The following is a 12,234-nucleotide window of genomic DNA, read 5'->3' as shown; positions in this document are numbered from 1 at the left end:
ACTTTAGTGATTTTTTTTTTATTTATTTTTTTAAAAATCACTAACACTTACAGTTGCAGTAGCAGCTGTTACACCGGTTCGGGAGACAGAAAGCCAACGATGCTGGCAACAGCCTGATCTCCCGTGTAGCAGCAGGGATGGGTTTTGGTTATATGAATTGGCCAAAGCATAATTAAGCTCACCCGCCACGTCAAGGCACAAAGCAGTTTATACCGCTACCAAAACCTTTTTATCCTGCAAGAAGGTCAGGACATACCGGTGCGTCCATGGGGGATTCTTGAGATGCGTTTTATGGACGAACCGGTACGTCTATAGGGGACTGAAGAGGTTTAACAAGCTATGAGCATAATTTTGGGCAGGTTCAAAGTGGATAAATGTACATGTGTAGGTTGTGCTTAGAAAGTATTGTCAAATGCACATACTATAAGAAACAATCAAGGACATGGTCATAGCTGGGAACTTTTGGCCTGCAGCCTTCCCCTGCAGGACATGGCTAGGACTGCCCACTGACGTCAGCGGGACCGATGTCAGTCCCGCTGACATCAGTGGGCGGTCCCGCTGACAGCTGCTTTTCAAGGGAAAATGGGCAGGGAGCAGGGCGTGTCAAGACCCCCCTCCCGGAGAAGCGGTGCTTCACCCGGCAAGTGAAGTATGGACATGGTGCAAAAGGTTACCTACAGCAAAAGAATAAATTGCTATAGTTAACCTTTTCAATGCCAGAGGAATTTATACTGAAAAAGTTCTGACTCGGGTCACTCTAAAATCAAACTTTAAATAATATGTAAACTTTTAATATAAAAATCTCAACCAAAACATCAATATATATTAGACGGGTGTAAAGAGGAAGAAAAGAAAAAAAAAGATCTCAGGGGTTCTGTGGACCTCAAGTTACTTCTACTGTTACTCATACACCCCTACAGTAAAGTAAAGCTTTCATAAATTAAGTAACACTTTATTACAATACATAAATTAAACTAAGGGTTCTGTGGACCTCAAGGGCTATCCACATACCTACTGCCCTTTCATCAAAGTAAATCTTACTTACATTAAATAAAACTTAATATGCAAATGACAATGAACCATTTCAGTGTCTGTAACGAAAGCTGTGTATTAATTTACCTATACAGTTAAATGATAGAACAGGGAGACCAATGGTATCTGCCGGACAAGTTACGGCACCAGGAGTTTAAAAGTCTGTAAGAGCGACCCTATTGGTCGCCAGCAGGGGGCTCATCTGCCATCAACCATTGGCAGACGAGCCCCCTGCTGACGACCAATAGAGTTGCTCATACGGACATTTAAACTCCTGGCGCCAGAGCTGTTGCGGTACGTGTTAACCCCGTATTAACCCCTTAACCGGAAAAAAAACGAAGAAAAAACGAACACGAAGAATGTCCATGGATATTCGCCCCAAGAGAAGACAGGAACAGGCGAATATTCGCGGAATACGAAGATTTTTTTCCCCCGAAGACGAGCACGAAGACGAACACGAAGAGCCCCCTGGTGCCCAAGTCTAATTATTGCTACAAGGGAAAGAGAGGGAGGACGTTTACTTAAAAGGAAACGTTAGAAGAGGTCATATTCTAAAACTACAGGGTTAGTGACTTAGATGTAATGTGAGGAATTTCGACTATACAGAGAGGGTGGTAAATAAACTCCCATCAGAAGTTGTAATGGCTAATACAGTGAGGAAATTGAAATATCCATGGAAAAGGCATAAATGGATTCTGAATATAAGACAAATGGCATATTAAGGTCTGAGTTGTCACACCAGTAAAAATTTGGGCAGAATAGATGGGTGGAACGGTTCTTATCTGCTATCAAATTCTATAATTATGTTTACTATTATACCAACCTTTAATATTTGTAAAATGCGCAAATTTCCTTCTGCAGGTATAGTTAATGTACATTCCAAAAAATAGAATTCCATTCCTTTTTTTTTTTTTTTACCTTTATTGGATGGCCACGCACTGCATAGTTCACTTATTTCTTCGACATATAGCTGCAATTGGGAAACAAAGGGAATAATAAAACTACTTTTGGACTGAAGGCTTGGTTCCAGTATCCCCTGTACTTGTGTTATACACCAGCTGTACCCTTGTGTGGGATTGCAGCCTTGTGGCACTTTTTCTGTAAAATGGTATATACATGGTTTATGAAACATATGATTTCATGGCAGGCATTCCTAGCAATGTGCGGTATTGTTGGATAGTGACATCTGTTTCCAAACAAATCGAATTCCCCGATCTGCATTGTAAGCCCCAAGCTTAATTGGAGAAAATGCATTTAGTATTCTGTTGAATACTTATGCTTAAAATAGTAATTTGATTCTTTAAAAAAATTACATGCTGTATTTTATGAAAAATAAATCAATATGTATTACCAGTAAACTAGTGGACAGCACTTCTTATCGAGCTGATAAAAACAGAATTCGACTCAATTTTATCCTTTGTAAACTTTAACATATTTTAACTCTCAATACACATATTTTAACTACATTATGATACTTGACTTTCATTGATAGCTCTTTATATGACATTTAAAACATCCTTGTTTCTTCTTCATCTGTAAATTGATTTTATCATAGACATGTGACATATCGTTATATACTGTATATAAAAGACACATTGATGTGGGAAATTTTCAGCCATGTTCGGCTTAAAGGTAAGGTTGAGTCAAAGGGCATTTGCTACAATATTTGCTTGAATATAAGACGAGCAAATGCTCTGAAAAATACCCCTCGTCTTATATTCAAGGTCATCTTATAATCGGACCTCAAATAGAGGTCTGACTATAAGACCTGGATCCTCCTCTCTGGCAACCTCCACTGCTGCTGGCTTGACATGACCTTCTGGTGCTCCATCATAGAAGCCCCAGCGGAAGTGCCGTGCAGAAACTGCAGGAGACCTGGATCCTCCTCTGGAGCATGGGGGCATGTGTGGGGAAGCATTGGTCTGTCTGGGGGGGGGGCAGAGTGGCATATGGTGGGTATAAGGCAATTCTGGGGAGTAGAGTGGCATATAGGGGATATAAGGCTTATCTGGGAGGCAGAGTGGCATATAGGGGTATAAGGCATATCTGGGGCAGAGTGGCATATCAGGCAAATAAAAGGAAATAAAAACAAAAAAAAATAGTTTACATGTGAATTTATATTTGCTAGTAAGACTTTTTTCCTATAGAGTAGACTTATTTTCACACTTTTCCCCCCTAAATTAATAGTGAAAATTTGGGTGGTCGTCTTATAATCAGGGTCATCTTACAATCGAGCAAATACGGTATTGTCCCACACAGCGTATCAGTTCCCAGAATGTGATATTTCTCCTTATGGAGAAGGCAGTTTGGTCTGTATAACGAGCAGTGTCACTTGGGGTATATATAGTTGGTAGTTTCTAACCATATGTGGGGATGTCATAGAAGTAGAGATACCTCAACCATCTTCATATAGAAAATACTTATGCAAATAAAATAGAAGTGGTTGGGTTTGTAGGACAGGAAAAACGTGATGTTTTCTGAGTGAGGTTGGCTGAAATCATTAGTTGACGTAGTAAGAGAAGGAGGGATGAAGGGATGGGAGAGAAGAGTGGATGTAGGAAGGATGGAGGAATTGAAGGTGGGAGGAATGTTGGATAATGTGGGAGAGAAGAGGGGAAAGGGTCGTAGAAGCTGAAAGAGGGGAGGGAGGGAGGGAGAATAGGAGAAGGGGAGGGAGCGCCAAAAAAGGGGAAAAAAGAAGAGAGGGGCAGGGAAAGAGTAAGATGGAGAAAGGGGAGAGGGGATATAGAATAATTAGCGTTGAATAATTATAGTCTATAAAAGGGTAAAACCAATACTTAGGGAGATAAGGTAATCTGTTTTTCATTTTACTGACATCAACAGATATCAATGTTCTGTCTACATTCACATATTTGTACAGCTTCAGATACTGAAATGTATGAAGATAGTACAGTTTGCTATTTACGATCTTTACGTAAAGAGTACCAAGAAAGCAACTGAAAAAAACAAGGACACTGACAAACATTCCAACTTGATTCACCAATGAGTATTTTAGCCTTTAGCAAATATATGTTGAGGGTATTGTTCATTCAGTCCTGAGCCGCCTGTTTTAAATCTTCACCGCAAAGCTTAAAACTGCTGTATTAAACTTTAACAATTAACACCTTAAGTATTCACCAGTTGGGAATCTCATGGACTCCATAACAAAACAGTAGCCCATAGCAGTTCAATATTACATAAAAATGCAGATAAGAATACAATTTTGTATTTTTCTAACCACTTTTATAACAGTGGCAGAAAAAAAATCACACTTGCATAAATCAAGTGAGGAGTTACCCAACACTGGCAATAAAAGGGATAATAGCTTTTTGATGTTGGGTGCTGTCAAATATTAAAATTTTATTACTTTGTCTTTAGTACATTAAGGTTGTTTAATGCTTGGTGAATTTATGATATTAAATGTGAAGCAAGGTGCTTTTAAAAACTTTAATAATTCGTTTGAGTTCTTACTTGACTTTTTTTGCTGACATAGGCTTTGTGACAATATATCCACTGTTTCTTGATGATTAACATTGCTTCATTAATAATGAGCGTGGTTAATAAACCTGTTATAAAATTACATATATCAATAACATATATTATTAAGCAGGTTTAATTTGACAGGAATGTAAATTAATACAATGGCTTAGATAATTTAAAACATGGATAATATCATTAAGAACTGCAATCTCTGTACTGATTAGTATTAGAATCATTGTTCGGTGGATATTAAAAACTTTGCCAGTTTAATTAACTTCCCGTCCTTTACTAACTGATATTGGAAAATGTGCTATTGGATGTCTTTGGGACAATATGTTAGTATCATTTATAATAAAAGAATCAAGCTAGAATTAATTTTAAAAAAAAATCTGGAAATGTTCTAAAACAGCTTCTGTATAAAGAAGGGATTAACCATAAAATAAGCAGTGAGCCATACAAATATTGGAAAAATATGATAATATATGATAAACAAAAGCATAGGCATTGAGTCACTTAAATTAATCAATTCAGTTATATTATAGATGCAGACACATGCTGCATGAGCATTAAAAAGTAATATATGGCTTCACATTTCCAGCCACCACAGAAACAAAGGTTGGAATACAGCACTCAGTTGTGAGATGGTGCACTAGGCAGGGCACCACCAAGTCCTTCAATAAATACAAAATAAAGAAACAGAGGCTCAGCACTCAAATGGTAAGGTGAGTTTATGTCACACAGGCAACGTTTCAACACACAGGTCTTTCTCAAGCCTTAAGAAAGAACTGTGTGTCGAAACGTTGCCTGTGTGAAATAAACTCACCTTACTATTTGAGTGCTGAGCCTCTGCTTCTTTATTTTGGATTTCCAGCCACCAGTCACACTTACATTTTTTTGGTGGTCAACCTTGTCAAGATGTGTGGGCCACAGTTCTCCCTTAAGGTCCAAAATGCTGTCATGGCATATACTGGCATCAGTGCTTAAGAGTAAAAAAATTGGGGGATTAGTTGTAGGAGTATAAAGAAAGTGGCTATGAAGGGTGTTCATAAGGGAAAACGGTGAGAATGAAATTATACAGACCTGATTGCAAAGAGGACACATAATAAGGTTTGAAAGTTGAAACAAAAAAGAGGAGTGAGAAACTGCCTCCTGATGGCTTTCCTATGTGAAATAGTGGGTGACTGTGCATGCAAATGTACAGGTACTCTTAGCAAATGTACATAGTATTGTTTTTATTAATACTAACCTGTGTAACAGTTTAAATGAAAATACCAAAGTTACATGAAAAGCAAACAAAAAACAGACATTTTGCAGACAAACTTATCACAACAGCTTTTTTTGACAATAAAAAGGTTTCTTTAGGCAAGTGTATGTGAGTTGAGCAGGGCTGGCCCAAAACATTGACTGAGGATGAAATGCTGCCCCCCACCACAACCACCACGTACATCCATTATGTGCTATGATAATTAATAACTTCACTCTTTCATGCTCTCTCACACACTCATTCACGGTCTCAAACTCTCACTCACACTCTCTCACGCTGTCTTCCTACCCACCGATTATATCCTTGTCCCGGTCTCCTTTCCTGCTGCTCCCTCTTGCCTCTTCTTGTTCTTTTGTCTTCTTTCTTTGTCAGTTTCTCTCAATGTCTTCTTTCTTCATCTGCTTCTCTGTGAACCTGGCTTCCTGGATCCTATATTTGGCACTCCCCCATCAGCCCTTTGCCTCCTCCCAGTAACTCACATACACTGGCACACATTTTTACATACACTTACACACTCAGGCCAACACATGTATTATTATTATTATTATCCTTTATTTATATAGCGCCAACAGTTTACGCAGCGCTTAATACAATACATAAATTCAAGGGATATGACAAGACAAGAATTGACAGACTAAGACAAACTGATACATTTGGTGGAGAGAGCCCTGCTCGCAAGCTTACAATCTAGAGGGAAATGGGGTGACAAACATAAGGCATAGAGAAAGGGTGAGAGGTATTGTGGGGGTTGTATCGATGACAAGGAAGTTCTAGCAGCTAAGATGGTATGCTTCTCTGAAGAAGTGGGTTTTTAGATGTTTATTGAAAGTTGGGAGGGAGGGAGAATGCTGAAGGTTCCTTGGGAGTAGATTCCAGAGATATGGGGCAGCTCGAGTGAAATCTTGTAGACGGGAAAAGGAAGAGGTGATGAGTGGGGAGCAGAGCCTTAGCCCATGGGAGGAACGTAGGGATCGAGTAGGAGAGTATTTGCTAATGAGGTCAGAAATGTACGGAGGAGCAGTATTATGGATGGCCTTATATGTCAGTACCAGGATCTTAAATTTAATTCTAAAGGTAATTGGGAGCCAGTGGAGGGTTTCACAGAGGGGGGAAGCAGAAGAGGAGCGACGTGCAAGGAAGATGAGCCTAGCAGCGGCATTTAGGATAAACTGTAAAGGAGAGAGTCGAGACAGTGGAGTGCCAACCAGAAGAGTGTTGCAGTAGTCAAGACGGGAAATGATAAGGGAATGAACGAGGGTTTTTGTGGATTCTTGGGTGAGGAATGGGCGGATACGAGAGATGTTTTTTAGGTGCAAGCGGCAGGATTTGGCGAGGGACTGAATGTGAGGGATGAAGGAGAGGTTTGAGTCAAGGATGACCCCAAGGCATCGGGCCTGGTTAGTAGGAGAGATAGTCGTGTTGTTAATGGTGATAGAGAATTCAGGTAGTGGAGTGGAGATGGAGGGAGGGAAGATAATGAGTTCAGTTTTAGAAAGATTAAGTTTCAGGTAGTGTTGTGACATCCATGAAGAAATAGCAGACAAGCAATTGGTAATACGGGACAGGAGAGATGGAGAGAGAGATCAGGAGAAGACAGGTAGATTTGGGTATCATCTGCATATAGGTGATACTGGAGGCCAAATGAGTTGATTAGTTTGCCAAGAGAGGAAGTATAAAGAGAGAACAGCAGAGGGCCAAGGACTGAACCTTGGGGGACACCAACCGAAAGTGGAAGGGGTGATGATGTCTTGCCAGAGAAGTTGACAGAGAAGGAACGGTTAGACAGATATGAGGAGATCCAGGAGAGAGCTGTATCTCGAATGCCTATAGAAGCAAGTGAGTCTAGAAGAAGGTGGTGATCAACAGTATCGAAAGCAGCAGAGAGATCCAGTAGAATTAGAATAGAGTAGTGACCTTTTGCTTTGGCAGAGAGCAAGTCATTGGAGATTTTTGTTAGAGCTGTTTCAGTAGAGTGAAGGGGTTTGAAACCAGACTGTAGAGGGTCAAGGAGGGAATTAGAGGAGAGGAAGTTATGTACTCCCTCTCACGCACATGTTTATGTTTACACATAGTTTTATTCTCACATACTCATATTATAACTATACTCACACCAGTGGGGGAACTACCGGGGTCGCAGGCGTCGCGACTGCGACCGGGCCCTGGAGTTCTGCCAGTCAGGGGGGCCCAAGGTGTGCCGAGCGGTCATTTTTCAGTGCCCCTTTTGTCTGCCTCAGAGCTGCCCAGACTGCAGTGGTGGGAGCGTGAGGCATCTTTCTAGGGTGACATCATATGCTGGCGCTCAGCAGTGAAGCCGTGCGCACCGCGGCAGAGCAGCGAGACAGAGGCCTCGTGCCCCCACCACAGGACTGCACGGTAAGTGACCTACAAAGGGGGGTAGGGAGAGGGTAGATAGTGAGAAGGGGGGGTAGGGAGAGGGTAGATAGTGTGAGAAGGGGGTAGATGGTATGAGAAGGGGATAGATTGGGTTGGGGTGGGGGCCCTTAACAGATTCTCGCACCGGGGCCCTGAGGCTTCTAGTTACGCCCCTGACTTACACACAAAATCTATGCTCACACACAATTTTCCTAATAGTTCCTAGTTGTTTTACCCACATAAAGGTTGCCACAGAGACATTTTAGTATGTAGATGACAAAGTCAGAGTCGCAGGTAAAGTATCTTTAATCTTACATTTCCTACTGGTATAAGAATGGGTGAAAATCTCCCCCTTGATCACACTATTATAGTGTTGATGCACTAGACATGGAGTGGCCAAGAAGTTCTGTGAATGTTAAGACATTTTTTTTCAGTGTATATATATATATATATATATATATATATATATATATAATCCCTTTTTTAAAATGTTTCTATTACATCTCTCCTCTCTCTTCTTTCCTCCAAGTTATACATATTAAGATTCCTTTGTCTAGAAATGTTATGCTGCAAACCACTTATCATTTTTTAGCTCTCCTCTCTCCAATATGTCAATATCCTTCCGGAGATGGGGTCCCCAGAACTGTACACAATACTTTAGGTGAGGTCTGACAAGAGATCTGCCTTTTGCTACACAATCCAGCACCCTGCCAGCTTTTTCCGGCGTTTCATTGCATTGTCTGCTTACCTTTAAGTCATCAGAAATAATTATATGTTAACAGGTATGTTGTGTTGGGAGAAACTAAAATGTTTTTGGTGTATTGTGTTTTTTTGTATTTAATTAAGTGATGTCCAGTGTTAGAGCTATCTGCAGTTTTTTAAATAATTTATTGGTGTTGAATAATCCCTGCATTTTGTCTCTGTTAGAGCTGTGTGTATTGATTCTTCTGCTCAAAAAATAATCTCAGTTAAGGCTGGTTTCTGTTACTTGTGAAGGTAAATAATTTATTATTATCTAAAGATTTTCTAAACCATACACAAAAAACAGAATCCAGTGCCTTAGAGTAAGGAATGAGGTTTCTTAGACATATTTTTCTTTCCAAAAGTTAAACATAGAAAAAGAACAAATAGTATTTACAAAAGGTGTATCACATATACAATATTTTTTCTGAGGCACCACGAGAATTTTTCACATGAACCCCTCTATGCCAGAAACCTATGAATAATCTTAGCATTAACAACACGAAAATTAATCTCTTCACTCTTCTGATTTCCCCACATTTGTATCACAGCACAACTTGAGAGAATTTAGCATAACTGCTGATAACCTTGCCTTGTAAATGGGTGAAATCACACCTCAAAAGACAAGCATTACATGTTTGTTAGTGTGTAGGCCACAGCAGGACTGGACTGGCAATGATCCGCAAAAGAGATCTGTGCTGATTGTGAAATAAATGGGAGATCTGTGCCTCAAACTGTTTTTTTATTTTATATTACTTTCTTCATCTTTGCACCTCTCCATTGCAATAGTTAACTATAGCCTTATTTTATTTTGCTGTATATAGCCTTTTGCGCCCTATCCTTGATTGTTTCATGGGCAGTTTGCATTTGCTAATACTTAATAAGCAGCATCCATTAGATTTATTGGATTCTGAATGGTTGTAATTGCTGTCAATGGTCCCAGAAAATGTGTGAAGAGATGACTCATGTATAAATTGTGCTGGTGTTTGCAATTTGGTTTGTTTCATTGGGTCCCTCCTAATTATGGGAGATTCATGTATTTTTCTTAAAAAAAAAGTTTGTACGAATCCAAATTCACAAGTCTTCTAAAAACCAAGGGAACACAAATGTAAGTAGGGTGTCTTTGAGGTCCTCTGGCTATCCTCTTTGGGGGATATATATTGTTGGGGTTATTTTGCTGTTTTGGTGGTAGTTTGATCCCCAAATTCATGATGTGTGCCTTCCTGGTTAAACTGTAAACGTATTGAAACCTCTTTGTGACCTTGTAATGCTGACGTACCATGCATAGATGGTGTCTATGTGCTCAGGAGAATTGTTAAATTACCGTATTGGCTCGAATATAGGCCATACCCGAATATAGGCTGCACCCTAAAAGTTAGGTGCTTTTTTAAAGAAAAAATTTCTGCCCCCCCGAGATATGCTGCCACTCTGCCCCGAAGATGTGCCCCCCCGAGATATGCTGCCACTCTATCCCACCCGAGATATGCTGCCACTCTTATCCCCCCGAGATATGCTGCCACTCTACCACCCCCCCGAGATATGCTGCCACTCTACCCCCCGAGATATGCTGTCACTCTGCCCCCAAGATGTGTCCCCCCAAGATATGCTGCCACTCTATCCCCTCCCGAGATATGCTGCCACTCTAACCCCCCGAGATATACTGCCACTCTACCCCCTCCCCGAGATATGCTGCCACTCTGTCCCCAAGATGTCCCCCCCCCGCCAGACTTACCGGTGCAGACTCCACGGGGTCTTGATGGCCCGGCGGGGGACATCTACACATAACGCGTATTCAACTCCCCCGTGGGAATTCCCGGAGGTTGTTAAAGCACATCGTGCAGACGTGCCGGCAGCGGAGGCTGTTTACGCGCATCGCCGCTGCCGGTGAACGTCTGCACGATGCGCTTAGACAACCTCCCGTGCAGGCAGGGGAAGCTGTCTGAGCATATCAGAGAGTAGGATGCAGGTCCCCTGCACCGCTGCGGGGGATCTGTATCCTAACCCTGCTGCCTGCCCGGCGCCCGGAACTGCATGTCCCGGGCGTCGGGCGCTAGACCCCGAATATAGGCCGCACCCCCACTTTAAAGACTTAAAGTGGGGTGAAAAAGTGCGGCCTATATTCAGGCAAATAAGGTAATTTGTTTGTGTTTTCTTTCTTGTTCCTGGCAGCCAAGTATGCAGTATCCATCCCAAAATGTGATTGGGAGGTATAAAAGTAGAACAAAAACTTCTCTGTTCCCATTAGACTTGTGGTTGTAGTGGACCACCTAGAAAAGTAAGTAAGGTGTCTTTGAAATCTTCAAGGGGTGCACTTTTAGGGAATATATAGTTATAGGGTTAAGTTAAAATATGGTACGTCTACTGTGACATGGGCCTAGTAATTCCAAGTTTGAAAACTGAAATGTGCATGTCCAAATTCAGGACACGCACCGTTTTTTTGTTTATTTGCTCTGGCTATGTGTATTTTAGTAGTGTTGTTTGTTTACGAGACATTTTCATATTTTTACCCATAAATGTTTTATGGACTGGTGCAACAAAAATATTTTGAAAACTATAGGGTTATTAGGACTGTAATAAATTAATTATTGTTTAACAAATGTTTTGCAAATGTTTGCATTGTTTCGCAGACTGTTTAGCAAGTCATTTTGCACATTTTAAGTTTGTAAGGCGTGCTATACATTTATTTCCATGATTATTATTTACTGTGAAAGTGATTGCTGTGTTTTAAATAACTTTTTTTCATTCATTTATTAAAATAAACTTGACAGTGGTTAATGTCATACTTAAAATATTATTTAACATTATTCAGACTATACCAGAGCTCTCCCAGTTCATCCCAATCCATTGTAATTAGCACTGTTATAAAAATGAGTTGCTGTTTAACAAATGTTTTGCAAATGTTTACTTCCAAAGAATAATTTGCAGACTGTTAAGCAAATCATCTTCCACATTTTTAGCTCTAAGTTGTTTCGGAGAGCAAAACGTTTATTTGCGTTTTTATTATTTACTGTGAAAGTGATTTCTGTGTTTTAAATAACTTGTTTCAGTAACTTATTTAACCCCTTCACGACAATGCACTGCATTGGTGACAAAGCCTGTACATGTGTGGGTAGCTGTTTAATACCTGAATCGCTGCGATCGGATCCACGGAAGCCTCACAAGTGAGGCTTTCCATGAATCATGGGAGGAAAGCCCTCCCCCGAAAAAAATGGCCACCATTGCCATCTTTGGTGATCGGTTTGGCGGCAGCGGCTAAAACAGTGCTTAGGAAGCGATCAGAATAAGCATAATTGGTGTTGCTGGCATGCCTCAGTATCATGCATGTCAGTAACACAAGCCTCTGT

Source organism: Sceloporus occidentalis, unplaced genomic scaffold (assembly GCF_023333645.1).
Source record: "Sceloporus occidentalis isolate IW3139 unplaced genomic scaffold, rSceOcc1.0.p SCAF_42, whole genome shotgun sequence".
NCBI classification, from domain to species: Eukaryota; Metazoa; Chordata; class Lepidosauria; order Squamata; family Phrynosomatidae; genus Sceloporus; species Sceloporus occidentalis.
The sequence above is the reverse complement of the archived record's forward strand: the minus strand, read 5'-3'. Positions refer to the sequence as shown.